Here is an 18,279-nt window from a genome sequence, read left to right on the forward strand (position 1 = left end):
ACAATCACCAGCACCTCAAAGTTATTTTTTTTACTGCAGCAAGGCTGGATGTTCAAGTGGGATGCAATATTTAAATACTAATACTGATTTATCAGGAACGGGACTAGCTGAAATAATATTTAAACAACTATTTAAATAGTTATTAAAAGTCCAACTCAGTGGTGCAGTCAGAATTTTTCTAAATATTACAGAAAAGTAACTTTTAGAAAGTTACCTTTGCCCTGACTAAAGTACCTGGAAGCTAAATCCTCCTTTTGCTATCCAACTTCTGCCAGCCAGTAATTAGCATTTGAATATGTGTGAATGGGGTGTGAACTTACTCACAGGAACAAATAATAAGCTCACTAGAATGGGCAGACATGATCCATCTGAACCTGACCGAATATGCAGGGTAGGCTAGGAGGATCCTTCTTGACATTAAAGTATCAAGTCATGCTCAAATGTCACATCCTGCTTGACAGGTCTGCTGGGGTTTTCATATGACATTTGGGGCACACTTCAAAAGGGTATCCCCTTTCATAAGCAAATGTTAGCTGACACTAGGTCAGGGTCCTTCTTTTGTCCCCCCCTAGCATATCAGGACCTAATTGCAGTAGGTCTCTTTTTAATATTACTGTGTCACAGCCTGTTTAAGAGGTCTGCTCAGTTTACATATAACATTTGGGGGTGCGTCTAAAAGGCGTTATAGTAGATCTAGTGCACTCAGAACAGAACAAGTTAATCCTGGACAGGCAGATGGCATTAACTATAAGACAGTTAGCTAATTTGATGGGCGAGGTAGAAAATAGTGAGGAAAAACTCATTTTAGTGTCCATAGATTCTGAAAAAGCAATCTGTACTTCCCCTCCATTCTGTTTTGGCAGTGGAGTCACAGGCATTTAGATTGTGACAAGTATTGAATGAATGATCTATCACAACCTGGACACAGAGACATGTAGTGTAATTGTACTCCAATGATCTACTGGTGTATACCACAGACCCAAGTCGCTCCATGGGGCTACTTCTAGCTGAGTTGAATAACACTTTGGCGGCCAGTCTAGTTTAAGAGTAAATCCGCAAAAATATGCAATATAACAGAATAAGGGCCTGCAGCAAGTACCCCAGGACACACTGCCATGAATGGCCATACCGTGGAATACAGACTCCTTTTGATGTCTGGGTGTAGAAGTCAAACATGATGAAAAGAGATAGTTAGCTCTTAACCCCATATGATTAATGACAGATCTGCGCAGCAACATCGACTATTGGATGTCATTGCCCCCGTCGGTGGCCTGCAGGATCGCTATTCTGAAACTGCTGATACTACCACAATGCCTGTACCTCTTCTAATGTTCTCTGTTCTCCATACCACTTGAGCAATTGAGGTCACTAATGACCACCACAGTATGGAGGAGGAAGTGCAGTTGGGTCAGTATGGACACACTGCAATCCAACTATGAGATGGGGGTTCAGAGTCCCGGATATGGAGGTCTGCTATTAGTGGCACAGATCCAGTTTGCGCCAGGGTGGTATGACCTACAGAAAATTGTAGATGGGAGGTTGCCAGATGGGGCCCCTGTAACAAAAACACTCACAGAGCTACTGTATGCAGAGGATTACACATCAGTAAAAGACCGACATATAGTGAAGATTACTTTGCGGACATGACAGATGTTTTTGACCAGGAGGGGCAAAGAATTCCCATAAGCCTGCGCTGCATCACTTTGGGATATACCGCCATTTCAACGCAATGACAAAGCCACGGGCAAGGCTGCGTGGAGGTCAGGGTTTGCAGAATGAGAGAAGATCTGAGGGCAGCGATCCCTTTACAGGAGGCTACTGAAAAGTTCAATCTGGGGCGGGTTCAATGTTAACATTACCATGCACTCTGCCAAACATCTCAGAAAGTATTGGGAACAGTAATGTAATGGTTACATACCAGTAGGAGTAGTTTTGCAGCTTGAAGAGTTTTCTGGATTCACATGCTGTGCATTATTCTGCCATCTAGTGGTTGGGTCTGGAATTGTGCTTGTTTCTTTTGTTTTTCTTTTTTCGTGATCGTCAACCACCATTTGGTACTAGGTTCATCCCTTCTGTGATGTCAGAGATTTTTCCCACCTGTTTGCTTTTCCCATTTCCAGGGAGGTGGGTGGATGGCATGTGAACCCCGAAAACACTTCAAGCTGCAAAACTACTCCTACTGGTAAGTAACAATTTAGTTTGCAGCAGGAATCCTTTTCTGGATTCACATGCTGTGTATTCGATTATGAAGCCGTTTTCTCTTACTTGGAATTGCAGGGGTGTGATGAGCAAGAATTTGCGAACAAGAGGTGAAGTACTTTCGGTCCCATCTGCGCTTCCTTTGTCATCTGTATATCCACACAATAATGCTTGGTAAAGGTATCTGGGGATGCCCATGTAGCAGATGCACATATAGTGTCTATTGCCACATTTGCCATAAAGAATATTTTCTCAAATCATGTTTAAAAAGTTGCATTTTTAATAAATGCATAACTACAGCATAAAGTAGCACCACACTGTCATTTGCAATCAGCAGATTTTACATTGAAATGGCCACAGAATTTTGTCACTGACGTGGTTTTAAAACTATATAGTTGACAATGTCTGGAAATTGAGTTTCTGCAAATATTTGTCATTTGCACATCACCAAGTAAAGTGTTCTGATTTGTTGTGCTCCTATGTAAATCTTGGTTTGCATCACACTTCTGTATTACCCCAAAAAGTTATTTCATAATTCCTGATATATTTTTCAATACTTGCATTATTCATTTACAAGCAGTCAAAATGTTGTGTTAGAAAAAAACCTGACATTTTACAGCCTTTTGTTTCACAATTATTGTCAGATAACTCAGTTGACAAAAAGCACCAACTATAATAAGAGAAACAAAATTCAACACAATTTTCCAGGAACAAATATGCACAATTAATGAACAGATAAACTGACATTTGACCTCTGTCCTTGAACAGACAGCAAATGTGTCAAGACAAAAACATGGTTTAAAGCCATTTTTATTTCTCATTCACTTTTTGAGTGAACAGAACACTTTTTCCATTCAGCTTAAGTTAACTCACCAGCACCGACGAGTAAATGCTGAAAATAGCTTGACCTGCTAAAATCTCACTTCCAATTGCGATTGCATTTTTCAAAGCCTGTTACGATCCATCATGCAATTGTCCCTTTTGCAACAATTGACTTTGCGTGAGAGCTCAACAATTGATTTCCCTTATGAAATAGTTTTGCCTCTCTCGGCAGTGAACACTGCAAACTGCATTCAATTTCAAAACTTTAAAAAAACTCTGTACAAACAAATAACTCCTCCAAGAAAAATAAGGGTCACTTTGTAATCAAGAAACCAGATGAAAGTACATTCACCTTGTTTAGTAGTGAACACTGTTAACCGCATTCAGTTTTCAAAAGCTCAGACTTTCCTTCAGATTAACTCCTGAGAACAAATATGATTCACCATGTTTGTCAAAAAGCTTGAAGAATGTATATTTATCCTGTTTATTTAGGAAAGATGGGGTCCCCTGCATACCAATGGCTTGCCAAGAGCAGGGAGTGACATATACAATTTTGAAAAATTCTTGAGCCACATACTATACATAGAAACATGTAGGCATATAAATTTCCTAACAAGTAGTACAATGAAAAATTAGCAAAAATTAACCATGTACCAAAATATAGTATATTGAAGATAGAAAAATATATTTTATTAAATATGTTATGGTAAAAAGGTTTAAATGTCATGGAAAGACTGCATCAGCAAGTATACAAAGATGTCCTTTACAATTATGTATACATAAAACGGTATCTCCAACATATGCAAAGCTATTTATACAGAACTTGATGTCTCAAACATGTGCAATGAAACAAGTTGATGTAAACATATGAAAGGTAAGGTTATCTCAAAACATTATTATGGTCTATATATGAAGTCAATCATGGTCATGAAATGTTCAACAAAACAATAAATTATATTGAAGATGGAGTTAGTATGCACGTTTCGGCAAAAGTGCCTTCATCGGGAAGCCGTCTTTTTATGAAACGTTGCATGTGTTGGAGATACCATTTTATGTATAAATAATTGTAAAGGACATCTTTGTATTGTTGCTGATGCAGTCTTTCTATGACATTTTAACCTTTTTAACAAAGCATAATTAATAAAATATAGTTTTCTATCTTTAATATACTATATTGTGGTACATGGTTAATTTTTGCAAAATTTTCATGGTACTACTTGTTAGAAAATGTATATGCTCGCATTTTTCTATGTATAGTATCTTGCTCAAGAATGTTTCAAAATTGCATGTATCCTGTTTAACAGTCAAACCTGTTAACTGCTTTCAGTTTGAAATGTTCAAAAGACTTTACAAAAATTAACTCGTTCAAGATAAATAAGACTAGCATGTTCAGAAGCTCCAAGAAAGTTGGCGGACTAATTATTTAATTACAATAATCTCTGGGAGTAATTCAATTTTATTGTCAAATACGAACTCAGATCAAAGTATAGTTGACATTACTTAAGAAGCGCAATCCAGCATAACTATGACAATATTAATGAAGCATCAAGCGCTGAGGAAAGGTGCAGTTGTTTTGGACTTTTAAATATGCATTGAATTCAAGCGCTGATGTAAGCACATTCGTAAAGAAATGAAGGCATAACTATTTGATAACGCTGAGGAAATCTTATTCAATTGTGAGAAGATAGCTGGAAGGGTTCAAGGTATGTGTATTTTTTCTTAATGAGAAAAATTGCGGAAAAGGAACAAGCATATCAAGGCTTTCCTCTTTACATTTCCTAAAAGACAAATAAGGATCTTATTCTGGAAAGCCATATTCCCTTTGGAAGGAAAGATTTTCAAGACATTTATTGAAGGTATTTTAAATGTTTGTTGAATTCGAGACATACACATACAATGCTAATCTTTTTACAATCGCCATTTCAGGGCTCCTTCCCAGCATTCCCTTTCACTCCTCCTTCCCCTCACCTGGCATCTCAGGGGTCCTGTGTTCCTTTCATTTAGGAACCCAGTGGTGCCTGGAGGTGGGTCCATTCTTAGAATCCTGCCATTCCTAAGAGGCGTTGGATTCTTTCCTGACAGACCTGACACCTTTCGAATGCTTTTTCTTCCTCTGATATTTTCAGCACTTTTTCCCAGAAGACTTGGTGCGCATTCCGGATATTCAGGGAATACTGTGCTTACAGCCCACAAGAGAATTTTTACATTGACAGCAAGATGTAAGAACATGAGTATGACGCATTACCCCTAAAACAATGATCACCGCATAACTTTTACAACGGGCATGACTGGAGTAGTAGCTTACATTCCCCGATAAGGGGCGCAATTGTATCCCTATTTCACAGACTGCACAAAACCCTTGATAAGATGGTCCTGCTCATGCATGCACATAGCCTCTGCCACGTGTTTGGGGTTGGTCTTAAGGGTGGACTGTGAGTTTTATGCAGCTGATTTACCTATCAGCTAATAAAAGTAGGGCAAGAATGTCATTCCACATGGAAGGGGGTACCTACATTTTAATTTCTTCAATCCCACTCCAAGCATGTTGCCTCATCCCAAAAGAGGAAAAAGATATGTCTTTGAAGTCAATGCACAGCATGTAAATCTAACAAGAATTTTAATAGTGCAATAAAGTTGCCTACCTGCAACAGTAGTCTTTATAGCTTGTCTGTTAACCCCTTCGCTGCTAGGCCTCTTCCCCCCCCCCCCCCCCTGCTAAGCCTTTTTTTGGCTATTTGAGGTAGTGCGCGCTTAGGCCCCTGTAACTTTTTGACCACATAAGGTATCCACGCCATATTTGCGTCCTTTTCTTCCAACATCATGGGGATTGTAAAGGTACCCATTGTTTGTGGATTTCCCTGGAGGGGCCCCAGAAATTAGCCAAAATACAGCGGAATCTTGTTTTTTTGGGGAAAAATGGGAACAAAGGGCTGCAAATGAAAGCGTCTGGGTTTTTCCCTGCAAATGGTATTAAAAAAGAGTTTGTGGGGCTGAAATCACCATTGTCCCAGCTTTTAGGGATTGACAGACTTTTGTCAGAAAATCAACATTTTTTGCACAGTTTTGGCATTTTTCTGGGACATAGCCTATTTCTGCTATTTTATGTTCTTTCAATCTCCTTCCAGTTAATGGTAGAAATGGGTATGAAAGCAATAATGGATCCTGGAAAGTTATAGATTTGAGAAAAGTAGACAGCATTCTGAATTCAGCAAGGGGTCATTTGTGTAGATCCTTCAAGGTTTCTTTATAGAAACTAACAGTTAAATAGAGCAAAAATTGAAATTTAGTTGCAAAAAACAGCCTTTTGTGTCAACATTTTCACCTGTAACTTCTTCTAATTATGACAGCTCTTTGAAAGCAATATACAGCTACATCCGCTGGACCTTTCTGGTTGTGGGGATATATAGGACTTGTAGGTTCACCAAGAACCCGACAAACCCAGAGTCAAAAACTGAGCATCAATTTTCAATGAATTTTTATTATGTACTGGGAATATAGCAATTATTGTGGGAAACTGTATACATGGAAAAATCGGTATGAAAGACACCTATGTATTTCTGAAATGGGAACAAATTATAGAGTTTAGAAATAGTACATATTTGCACATTTTTTAAACTGGGAATACTCATACTAGCATGAGAATTATCGGTCATTTTTCAAAATGGTTTATTTTTTACACAATGTCTTTCATTTGGAAGGCAGAAATGCATCACAAATCAATAGGTAATAACAGTTGCTTTACAAATCTGACCTAAGTCTCCCGATAAAAATGGTACCTCACTTGTGTGGGTAGGCATAGTGCCCACGACAGGAAATGGCTCAAAACCCAACGTGAATACACCACATTTTCAGAAGGAAAATTTACCCTTTTTTTGCAAAGTGTCTAGCTGTAGTTTTTGAACACTAGCTCTGCCGGCACCTAGGAAAACCTAGCAAACCTATACATTTTTGAAAACTAGACACCCAGGGGAATCCAGGATGGGGTGACTCGACTGCCTCCCACCAGGTTCTGTTACCCAGAATCCCTTGCAAACCTAAAAAAGTGCCAAACACATTTTCCCCATATTTCTGTGGTGGAAAGTTCTGGAATCTGCGTGGATCCACAAATTCCAACCCCTCCCCGCGTTCCACAAAGTCTTCCAAGAAGAATGGTACCTCACTTGTGTGGGTCGGCCTAGTGCCCGCGACAGGAAATGGCGCAAAATGCAACGTGGTCAAACCTCAATTTTGCAGTGAAAAATGACCCTTTTTTGGCAAAGTGCCTAGCTGTGGTTTTTTAACCCTAGCTCTGCCGGCACCTAGGGAAACCTAGAAAACCTATACATTTTTTTAAAACTAGACACCCAGGGGAATCCAGGATGGGGTGACTTGACTGCCTCCCACCAGGTTCTGTTACCCAGAATCCCTTGCAAACCTAAAACATTGTCCAAAAAAAACACATTTTCCCCACATTTCTGTGGTGGAAAGTTCTGGAATCTGCGTGGATCCACAAATTCCCACCCACCCTGCGTTCCGCAAAGTCTTCCAATAAAAATGGTGCCTCACTTGTGTGGGTCGGCCAAGTGCCTGCGACAGGAAATGCCGCAAAACGCAATGTGGTCACACCTCAATTTCGCAGTGAAAAATGACCCTTTTTTGGCAAAGTGCCTAGCTGTAGTTTTTTAACCCTAGCTCTGCCGTCACCTAGGGAAACCTAGCTATCCTATACATTTTTGAAAACTAGACACCCAGGGGAATCCAGGATGGGGTGACTTGACTGCCTCCCACCAGGTTCTGTTACCCAGAATCCCTTGCAAACCTAAAAAATTGTCCAAAAAAACATATTTTCCCCACATTTCTGTGGTGGAAAGTTCTGGAATCTGCGTGGATCCACAAATTCCCACCGCTCCCCGCGTTCCACAAAGTCTTTCAAAAAGAATGGTACCTCACTTTTGTGGGTCGGCCTAGTGTTCGCGACAGGAAACAGCGCAAAATGCAATGTGGTTAAACCGCAATTTTGCAGTGAAAAATGACCCTTTTTTGGCTAAGTGCCTAGCTGTAGTTTTTTAACCCTAGCTCTGCCGTCACCTCGGGAAACCTAGCAAACCTATACTTTTTTTTAAACTAGACACCCAGGGAAATCCAGGATGGGGTGACTTGACTGCCTCCCACCAGGTTCTGTTACCCAGAATCCCTTGCAAACCTAACAAAATGTCCATAAAACACATTTTCCCCACATTTCTGTTGTGGAAAGTTCTGGAATCTGCGTGGATCTACAAATTTCCACCCACCCCGCATTCCCCAAAGTCTTCCCAGAAAAATGGTACCTCACTTGTGTGGGTCGGCCTAGTGCCCGCGACAGGAAACTGCACAAAACGCAACGTAGTCACACCACAATGTCGCAGTGAAAAATGACCCTCTTTTTGCAAAGCGCCTAGCTTTAGTTTTTGAACCCTAGCTCTGCCGGCACCTAGGGAAACCTAGCAAACCTATACATTTTTGAAAACTAGACACCCAGGGGAATCCAGGATGGGGTGACTTGACTGCCTCCCACCAGGTTCTGTTACCCAGAATCCCTTGCAAATCTAAAAAAGTGTCCAAAAAAACACATTTTCCCCACATTTCTGTTGTGGAAAGTTCTGGAATCTGCGTGGATCTACAAATTTCCACCCACCCAGCATTCCCCAAAGTCTTCCCAGAAAAATGGTACCTCACTTGTGTGGGTCGGCCTAGTGCCCGCGACAGCAAACGGCACAAAACACAACGTAGTCACACCTCAATGTCGCAGTGAAAGATGACCCTCATTTTGCAAAGTGCCTAGCTTTAGTTTTTGAACCCTAGCTCTGCCGGCACCTAGGGAAACCTAGCAAACCTATACATTTTTGAAAACTAGACACCCAGGGGAATCCAGGATGGGGTGACTTGACTGCCTCCCACCAGGTTCTGTTACCCAGAATCCCTTGCAAATCTAAAAAAGTGTCCAAAAAACCACATTTTCCCCACATTTCTGTGGTGGAAAGTTCTGGAATCTGCGTGGATCCACAAATTCCCACCCACCCCGCGTTCCCCAAAGTCTTCCAATAAAAATGGTGCCTCACTTGTGTGGGTCGACCTAGTGCCTACGACAGGAAATGCCGCAAAATGCAACGTGGTCACACCTCAATTTTGCAGTGAAAAATTACCCTTTTTTGGCAAAGTGCCTAGCTGTAGTTTTTTAACCCTAGCTCTGCCGGCACCTAGGGAAACCTAGCAAACCTATACCTTTTTTTAAACTAGACACCCAGGGAAATCCAGGATGGGGTGACTTGACTGCCTCCCACCAGGTTCTGTTACCCAGAATCCCTTGCAAACCTAAAAAAATGTCCAAAAACCACATTTTCCCCACATTTCTGTTGTGTTAAGTTCTGGAATCAGCATGGATCTACAAATTTCCACCCACCCCGCATTCCCCAAAGTCTTCCCAGGAAAATGGTACCTCACTTGTGTGGGTCGGCCTAGTACCCGCGACAGGAAACGGCACAAAACGCAACGTAGTCACACCTCAATGTCGCAGTGAAAAATGACCCTCATTTTGCAAAGTGCCTAGCTTTAGTTTTTGAACCCTAGCTCTGCCGGCACCTAGGGAAACCTAGCGAACCTATACATTTTTTAAAACTAGACACCCAGGGGAATCCAGGATGGGGTGCCTTGACTGCCTCCCACCAGGTTCTGTTACCCAGAATCCCTTGCAAATCTAAAAAAAGTGTCCAAAAAACCACAGGCACTTGCCTGTCGCGGGTACTTGGGCCTCCCACACAAGTGAGGCACCATTTTTATCGGGAGACCTGGGGGAATGCTGGGTGGTAGGAAATTTGTGTGAGCCCGGTGATGCCACACTTTCCCACACAAAAATGTGTGCAATACGTGATTTGTTCAGCTAAAATTGAGGTTTGCAAGGGATTCTGGGTAAGGAAACGTTGGGGGATCCACGCAAGCCATACCTCTCTGGAAGCACCCGGGTATCTATTTTTTAAAATGTGTGGGTTTGGTAGGTTTCCCTAGATGGCCGCCGAGCACGGGCCAAAAACCCAGATGACCCCCCTTGGAAAACCAGGAGGTTTTCAGATAGGCAATGTTGATGTCGCCTCACTACGTTTTGGGCCCCTGCCTGTCGCGGGTACTTGGGCCTCCCTCACAAGTCAGGCACCATTTTTATCGGGAGACCTGGGGGAATGCTGGGTGGTAGGAAATTTGTGTGAGCCCGGTGATGCCACAGTTTCCCACACAAAAGTGTGAAAAAATTGATTTTTTCAGCTAAAATTGAGGTTTGCAAGGGATTCTGGGTAAGGAAACGTTGGGGGATCCACCCAAGCCATACCTCCCTGGAAGCCCCCGGGTGTCTAGTTTTTAGATATGTGTGGGTTTGGTAGGTTTCACTAGATGGCCGCCGAGCACGGGCCAAAAACCCAGGTGACACCCCTTGGAAAACCAGGTGGTTTTGAGATAGGCAATTTTGATGTCGCCTCACTACGTTTTGGGCCCTTGCCTGTCGCGGGTACTTGGGCCTCCCACACAAGTGAGGCACCGTTTTTATCGGAAGGCTTTGGGGAACGTGGGATGGGTGAAATTTTGTGGATCCACGCAGATTTCAGAACTTTCCACAACAGAAATGTGAGGAAAATTTGCTTTTTTGACAAATTTTTAGGTTTGCAAGGGATTCTGGGTAACAGAACCTGGTAAGAGCCAGTCAAGTCTCCCCATCCTGGATTCCCTTGGGTGTCTAGTTTTCAAAAATGTATAGGTTTGCTAGGTTTACCTAGGTGCCGGCAGAGCTAAGATTCAAAATCTACAGCTAGGCACTTTGCAAAAAAAGGGTCAGTTTTCACTGTGAAAATGAGGTGTGTCCACGTTGCATTTTGGGCCATTTCCTGTCGCGGGCACTAGGCCTACCCACGCAAGTGAGGTACCATTTTTCTTGGAAGACTTTGGAGAATGCAGGGTGGGTGGAATTTTGTTGATCCACGCAGATTCCAGAACTTTCCACCTTAGAAATGTGAGGAAAATTGGTTTTTTTGACACATTTTTAGGTTTGCAGAGGGATTCTGGGTAACAGAACCTGGTAAGAGCCAGTCAATTTACCCCATCCTGGATTCCCCTGGGTGTCTAGTTTGTAAAAATGTACAGGTTTGCTAGGTTTCCCTATGTGCCGGCTGCGCTAGGGCCCAAAATCGACAGGTAGGCATATTGCTAAACACAAATCTGTGCCTAGTCTGCTTTCTGCCGCCCTGGAGGGGGATATCGGGGGTGGGATTGCCCTGATATGCCCCCAAGGAGGGCAGAAACACTGTGGCTATTTGTTTGGGGGGTGGGGGCATTGGTATGTCCATTCTGGGCAGCCCCCAGCCCCACACATAAAAAAGCCAGCGTAATTGTTGGCGTCTAGTGGGCTTTTTTAGCCACCGGGGGGCAGATTGGGGGCTGCTGCCCCCATCTTCCCCCCAGGGGGGCAGAAAGGCTGTAATTGTTGCGGGTGGGGTATTGGTATGCCCGTTTTGGGCAGCCCCCACCCTAATTAAAATTTGCCCAAAAAAATCCCTGGTGTCTACTGGGTTTTTAGACCCCCAGGGGGGGCAGATTGGGGACTACTGCCCCATCTGCTCCCCAGGGGTAGAAGGAAGGCTGTAATTTTTGCGGGGGAGGAGGTGGGGGCATGGGCATGCCTGTTTTTGGCAGCCCCCACCCCAATTCAAATTTTCCCCAAAAAAATCCCTGGCGACTACAGGGCTTTTTGCCCAGCCCCCCGGCGGGGCAGATTGGGGTCTAATGCCCCCACCTGCCCCCCAGGGGGGCAGAAAGCCTACTAGACACCAGGGATTTTTTTGACCAAATTTTAATTAGGGTGAGGGCTGCCCCCACCATAATTAAAATTTGCCCAAAAACTCCCTGGCGTCTACTGGGCTTTTTGCCCCCCCCAGGGGGCAGATTGGGAGCTAATGCCCCCATCTGCTCCCCGGGGAGGGGCAGGAAGGCCGCAATTTTTGTGGGGGAGGGGGTGGGGGCATGGACATGCCTGTTTTGGGCAGCCCCCAACCTAATTCAAATTTGCCCCAAAAAATCCCTGGCGACTAGTGTGCTTTTTGCACCCCCTGGGGGTGCAGATGGGGGCTAATACCCCCATCTGGCCAAAGCCTACTAGACACCAGGGATTTTTTTGAGCAAATTTTACTTAGAGTGGGGGTTGCCAAACACGGGCATGCCAATGACCCACTTTAATAAAAAAGTGCCCAAAAAAATCCCTGGCGTCTAATGGGCTTTTTGCCCCCCCGGGGGAGGGGGCAGATTGGGGGTTACTGCACCATCTGCTCCCCGGGGGGACAGGAAGGCTGTAATTTTTGCAGGGGAGGGGGCATGGGCATGCCCGTTTTGGGCTGCTCCACTCTAATTCAAATTTGCCTAAAAAAATCCCTGATGACTAATGGGCTTTTTGCCCCCGCCGGGGTGCAGATTGGGGGCTAATGCCCCCACCCTAAAAAAATATTTGGTGAAAAAACAAAATCCCTGGTGTTTAGTGGGATTTCTGCCCCCCCGGGGGGGGCAGATTGGGGGCTGTTGCCCCATCTGCCCCCCAGGGGGGCAGATGGGGTGCCCGGGGATGGGGGCATCGGCATGCCCATTTTGGGCAGCCCCCACCCCTAATGAATACCCCATAACAAAATCCCTGGTGTCTGGTGGGCTTTCTACCCCCCGGGGGGGGGGGGGGGGGCAGAAAGACTAATGGTGCCAAAACAATTATGGGGGGAGCAAAGGCCCTTGCCCAAGGGGCCACTCCCCCCTCTCTGGTGCCTAGTGGGTGGATCCCCAAGAAGGGATCCACTAGGGAGGGGTACCATTTCCAACTGTACCTCTCCTGAGTTTCTATGTGCTCAGGGGGCTGAGATAGCCCCCTGAGCACGTAGAAACTGAAACTGAAATTAGCCTCTTGGCTCATTTCAGTTTCGGTTTCACTGAAATGACGTCAGCCCAATGTGCGCGCCGATCGTCATTTCAGGGAAACTGGGGGGGGGGCCTCAGGTGCTGGGGAAGCTCTTCGGGAATCCCTCTGGTGCCCGCACCAGAGGGATTTCCCGCGCGATGTTTCATGATGAGCTGGACTCATCATGAGCACACGACCACTGTGTGCCATGACGAGTCCAGGTCGTTATGAGCATCGAAGAGGTTAATAATTCACAACCATTCCTCCTTAGCTCTTCAATGGTCGGCTACCATTTTGTGTCTAACAATGTATATGGCATTATTATCCACTGATGGGTTGCAGGTTGCTGAGGAATCTTGTCTCCTTACTATTCCTAGGAAAATATTCTCATCCATGGACTAATTGAAAACGTGAACCTATAGGTTACAGAACGGAAGCTTTGTGCTTCTCTAGATTGAAAAATGCAATGGTAACGTCTGTAAGGACATTACCTACTTTCGCTTCACACACCTCTGCCCCATCCCCAGAATGAAGAACGGTCTACGTACCAACAAAGATGGCACTTAACTCCAGGTAATCAATGTACAGTTCTGGGTCCAGAGTCCTGGTCTTTGCATTAACCTTCCCAGCCATACTGAGAGTAGTCTGTGGGCAAAATAATTTGAGTTGGTGGGAAAATATTTCACTACCTGCTTTAAGGTTAAGTTACATTCTGAAAGAAAAAAAAATAATCCCCACAGTATTCTCTTACTGATGACATGAAATTAGATCTCTGGCATGGAAGAAAATTCAGATTTTCCACAGCTAGGGTGGGTAGAAAATCATGATTTTATTAAAGACACTGAGGCTGATATTATGCATTCCTTTTTCATTTCCAACTCACAGCAGCAACATCACAATGAACAGAACTTAGAACAAGAATCCTTTAACATTCTGGTCACTTTAAAGGTCCCTATTGCTGTGAACAACCTTAAATGTCCCAACTTAAAACAAATTTGTAAACAACAGGAACCATCTCATCTCTTCAATAGCTTCTGATTTTTTTCCTGAATTCTCGCCCTGCAAAAACAAAATCTAAAGACCGATACCACCTAAAGACAGAACACCACCTTCAAAACAGGCACCTTCCCAGACGACTGGAAGCGCGCAGAAGTCAGACCTCTGCTCAAGAAGCCCACAGCTGACCCCACCGACCTCAAGAACTATCGGCCCATCACGCTCCTCCCCTTCACAGCCAAAGTTGCAGAGAAAACAGTCAACAGGAAACTGACATGATTCATCGAAGAGAACGCCGTCCTCGACCCGTCCCAATCCAGATTCCGAAGCAACCACAGCACAGAGACCGCCCTACTCGCCGCCACAGATGACATCCTCACCCTCCTGGACCAAGGCCACTCCACAGCCCTCATCCTACTTGACCTATCAGCGGCCTTCAACACCGTCTCCCACCACACACTAGTCGCCAGACAACATGAAGCAAGCATACAAGGAACAGCCCTGGACTGGATCTGATCATTCCTCACCGGAAGAAGCCAAAGGGTCAGACTCCCACCCTTCCTCTCCGACCCCACAAAAATCACCTGCGGAGTCCCACAGGGTTCATCCCTGAGCCCCACCCTCTTCAACATCTACATTGCCCCCTCGCAGCCATCGTCTGACAACACGGCCTCAACATCGTACCCTACGATGACGACACCCTACGATGACGACACCCAACTCATCCTCTCCCTCACGAAAGACCCCACCACTGTCAAACTGAACTTCCAGAAAGGAATGCAAGACGTCGCAGTCTGGATGACCAACAGCTGCCTGAAGCTCAACACTGAGAAGACAGAAGTCCTCGTCTTCAGTACCACCCCTTCTGCATGGGACAGCACTTGGTGGCCGACCGCCCTTGGAAGCCCACCTACCCCCTCAGACCACGCCAAGAACCTCGGCATCGTACTCGACCCTAACGTGCGCGAGCGTAATTCTGATTGGTGGTTACATGTTAGTCAACGTTCGAATCGGTCGAAATCAGGAAGTGTCGGCCGCCATTTTGTTTGTTTTCAGTGCGAGAGTGAAAAAGGAAGGTGGCGAACGTGAAAAGGGGGCAGGGTAGAGAGTTCCTGACCCCCTAGCCTTTGTCACCCCGAACGCAGGGAAAAAAAATGTAATTTATTTTTTTTTTTTTTTAAATCGCAGGGGTTAGCGCACGGTGTAAGACCAAAAAAAAACCAAAACATTTTTAATACGTAGTTTATTGTAAGATAAATATATAAAAAAAATACATAAATAAATTAGCATTTAAAAAAACGTACAAATTCACTGAAAAAACCATAGGTTTCACACACGTTATAGTTAGGAATTAGCATTTAAAAAACCTTGCAAATTCACTTAAAAAACCACAGGTTTCACACATGTTATAGTTAACTGGATATTTCACTCGTAAAAAAACAATGAAATTCCCCCGTTATAGTTAGTTCAGATAACTATAACTCGCGCGACCGCCACTCTATCACAAGGATGATGTCATGAGTGATGCCACTGACCATGTCATGAGTGATGTAATATGTGACGTCATGAGCAGTGGATTGCGGGCGCGCGAGTTATAGTTATCTGAACTAACTATAACGGGGGAATTTCATTGGTTTTTTACGAGTGAAATATCCAGCTAACTATAACATGTGTGAAACCTATGGTTTTTTAAGTGAATATATATATTGCCAAAACGTTACCTCAGTCACATAAAGATGACAGTAACACGAACAACAATACTTTAAGAGATCAATTCAAACAGTTGGAAAAATATATGCGCCAAGAACAAAGCAAGTGGTAGGAGACAAAGTCTTTACAGGGATATATCGATGTAGGGCGCATACCTCGAGGTCTAAGAATCTTCATAGCCCCAAGCTATGAAAATCCAAACCCCAAGATGATGCAGGAGTGGGCACAATGTAATTTAGAGTCATCCAGAAACTTGGTTTTGATATTAATCAAATACGCAGAAATTGACCGTGCTACTCTGCTGGAACAAATAGACAAACTAAATGAGGAGATTGGAAACTATGAAAAGACAGAAACAAATCAATCACAAATAGAAAAGTCACGTAAAGAAATGATGGTACGTCTCAAGAAAGAAGAAGACAAAATAAAAGACAGAAAAGCCTACAAGTTTATAAGAGATAAAAATGATTACGAATTGGGGCAGATATTTACCTTTTCAAGGAAATACGACCCAATACGACGCACGAACCTGAACATAAAGGAAGATCAAAGAAAAGACACATCAACGCGAGACAAACAAACAGTCTCAACATCCAATTCTGATCTAAGCTCTGCCATCGACAGCGGCTCTGACTCTGAACTAAGGAACAAAACAGGAGGCAATTCTGATCCAATACCTGAACCAGGCGATGAAATTAATTTTTTATGCATGGACAGACGACAAACTTTACGTCCAAGAATCCAACCCAACACAAATCAAGAAATTACAAACGCAGGCAGAGGCGCAAAGCACGACTTCGGACGATCAAATCCCAGGAGACAAACCAGGGTAAGATGGATGCGCAAATAAATATAGAAAAAGAAACAAGCCAAACCATCATCAATTTGGCAAACATCAATCTATCAAAGGCGGAAGAGCAAATTTTAAGTCTGGGGTTATCATTCTGTCCGGAAAGTAACTAATTATTCAAGAACAAGAATGGATGTCTATAGATGTATAAGAAAACTGAAACTAAAAAAACATTTCCTAATAAAAGCCAAAGAAAAAGAAACTATTAGTGAAAATGCCATCACAGGGAATCCAGTTATAATGGAGGATGCAACCAATCTGGAAGCATCATTATTGGACACCCTGAATGCACTGTGGTCGGAAAATAACACAGCAATAGAAAGCGACACAACAAGGCAGAACAAGGGAAATAGAAAGCCAGTGGAAGCTTCTATTCCAACACCATTTAAAGCCAAATCGACGTTCACACCGGTCAGTCAAAGAGACTATTGATGTATTCCATGAGCATGTAACTGGGGCTATTAAGAAATTACATCAAAAGACACTGAATGAAAGGACAAAATACCACAAAAGGTTTACAAAATACCACAAACTTATGTCGAAACTCAAAAATGACAACCCATAGTCATCAGAAATGCGGACAAAGGGGGCAACATTGTCATCTGGAAAAAGACAGAATATATAAAAGAAGCATTATCACAACTTAACAATGTTGATTGCTATACAAAGATAATTGGAACTGACTTAAAAAGAATAAATCAAGCCTACTACACAAAACTATTATCCTGGAAGTCCAAGAATTTGATAACAAAAGATGAATACAACTTTCTAAAAAATGAATTTCCCATCACACCATCGATGTATTTTATTCCTAAAATACATAAAGACATAAATAAACCACCCGGTAGACCTATCATATCGGCTCGTGGGAGCTTGTTGGAACATACGTCACAATATGTGGACTTTTATTTGCAAAGCCATGTGCAGGGCTTAGCCTCTTATGTAAGGGACACAAGTGACTTTTTACATAAACTCAAAGATGTGAAATGGCAGGATGACTATTTAATGTTGGCACTAGATGTCACATCACTCTATACGAGTATTAAGCACAATGATGGTCTTGAAGCACTCCGTTATTACCTTAAGTCTGATACATCTGAATTGACGGATCACAGTAACATGCTCATAGATATGGTTGAATTCTGTCTAACAAACAATGTGTTTATGTTTAACAACTTACATTTTCAGCAAACAATGGGAGTAGCCATGGGAGCCAGCTTCTCCCCTAGTTATGCCTGCCTCCATATGGGCAGGTGGGAGGAGCTGGTTCTAGTCAAAGAATTCAATGAAATTATGAACAAAAACATTATTATTTGGCTACGTTACATTGACGATCTCTTTATTATTTGGCATGGCACTGAACAGGAGGCACAGAATTTTATAAATCGGATTAACAATAATAATCTTAATCTGCAATTTACAGGTACTATCAACAACACATCTGTAAATTTTCTGGACACCAATATTTATATTGATAAAAACACAATCCAGACCAGACTATACCGCAAAAAGACAGCGGGTAACTCAATTTTACACTGCTCTAGTGCACATCCCCGACACCTGATTAACAGCATCCCCTACGGGGAAATGCTTAGATTAAGGAGAATCAACAGTAGCGATGCTGCCCTCAAACAAGCACAAGATCAGGCGACAAATAGATTCCTAGCCAGAGGGTATTCATGTAAAACAATACAAGGGGCCATAGATAAATCTATGAACAAAGATCGAATTGATTTAATCAAACCTAAGCCACAAGTACATCAATTATTGT

This window comes from Triturus cristatus, chromosome 3_2, assembly GCF_964204655.1.
Source record: "Triturus cristatus chromosome 3_2, aTriCri1.1, whole genome shotgun sequence".
NCBI classification, from domain to species: Eukaryota; Metazoa; Chordata; class Amphibia; order Caudata; family Salamandridae; genus Triturus; species Triturus cristatus.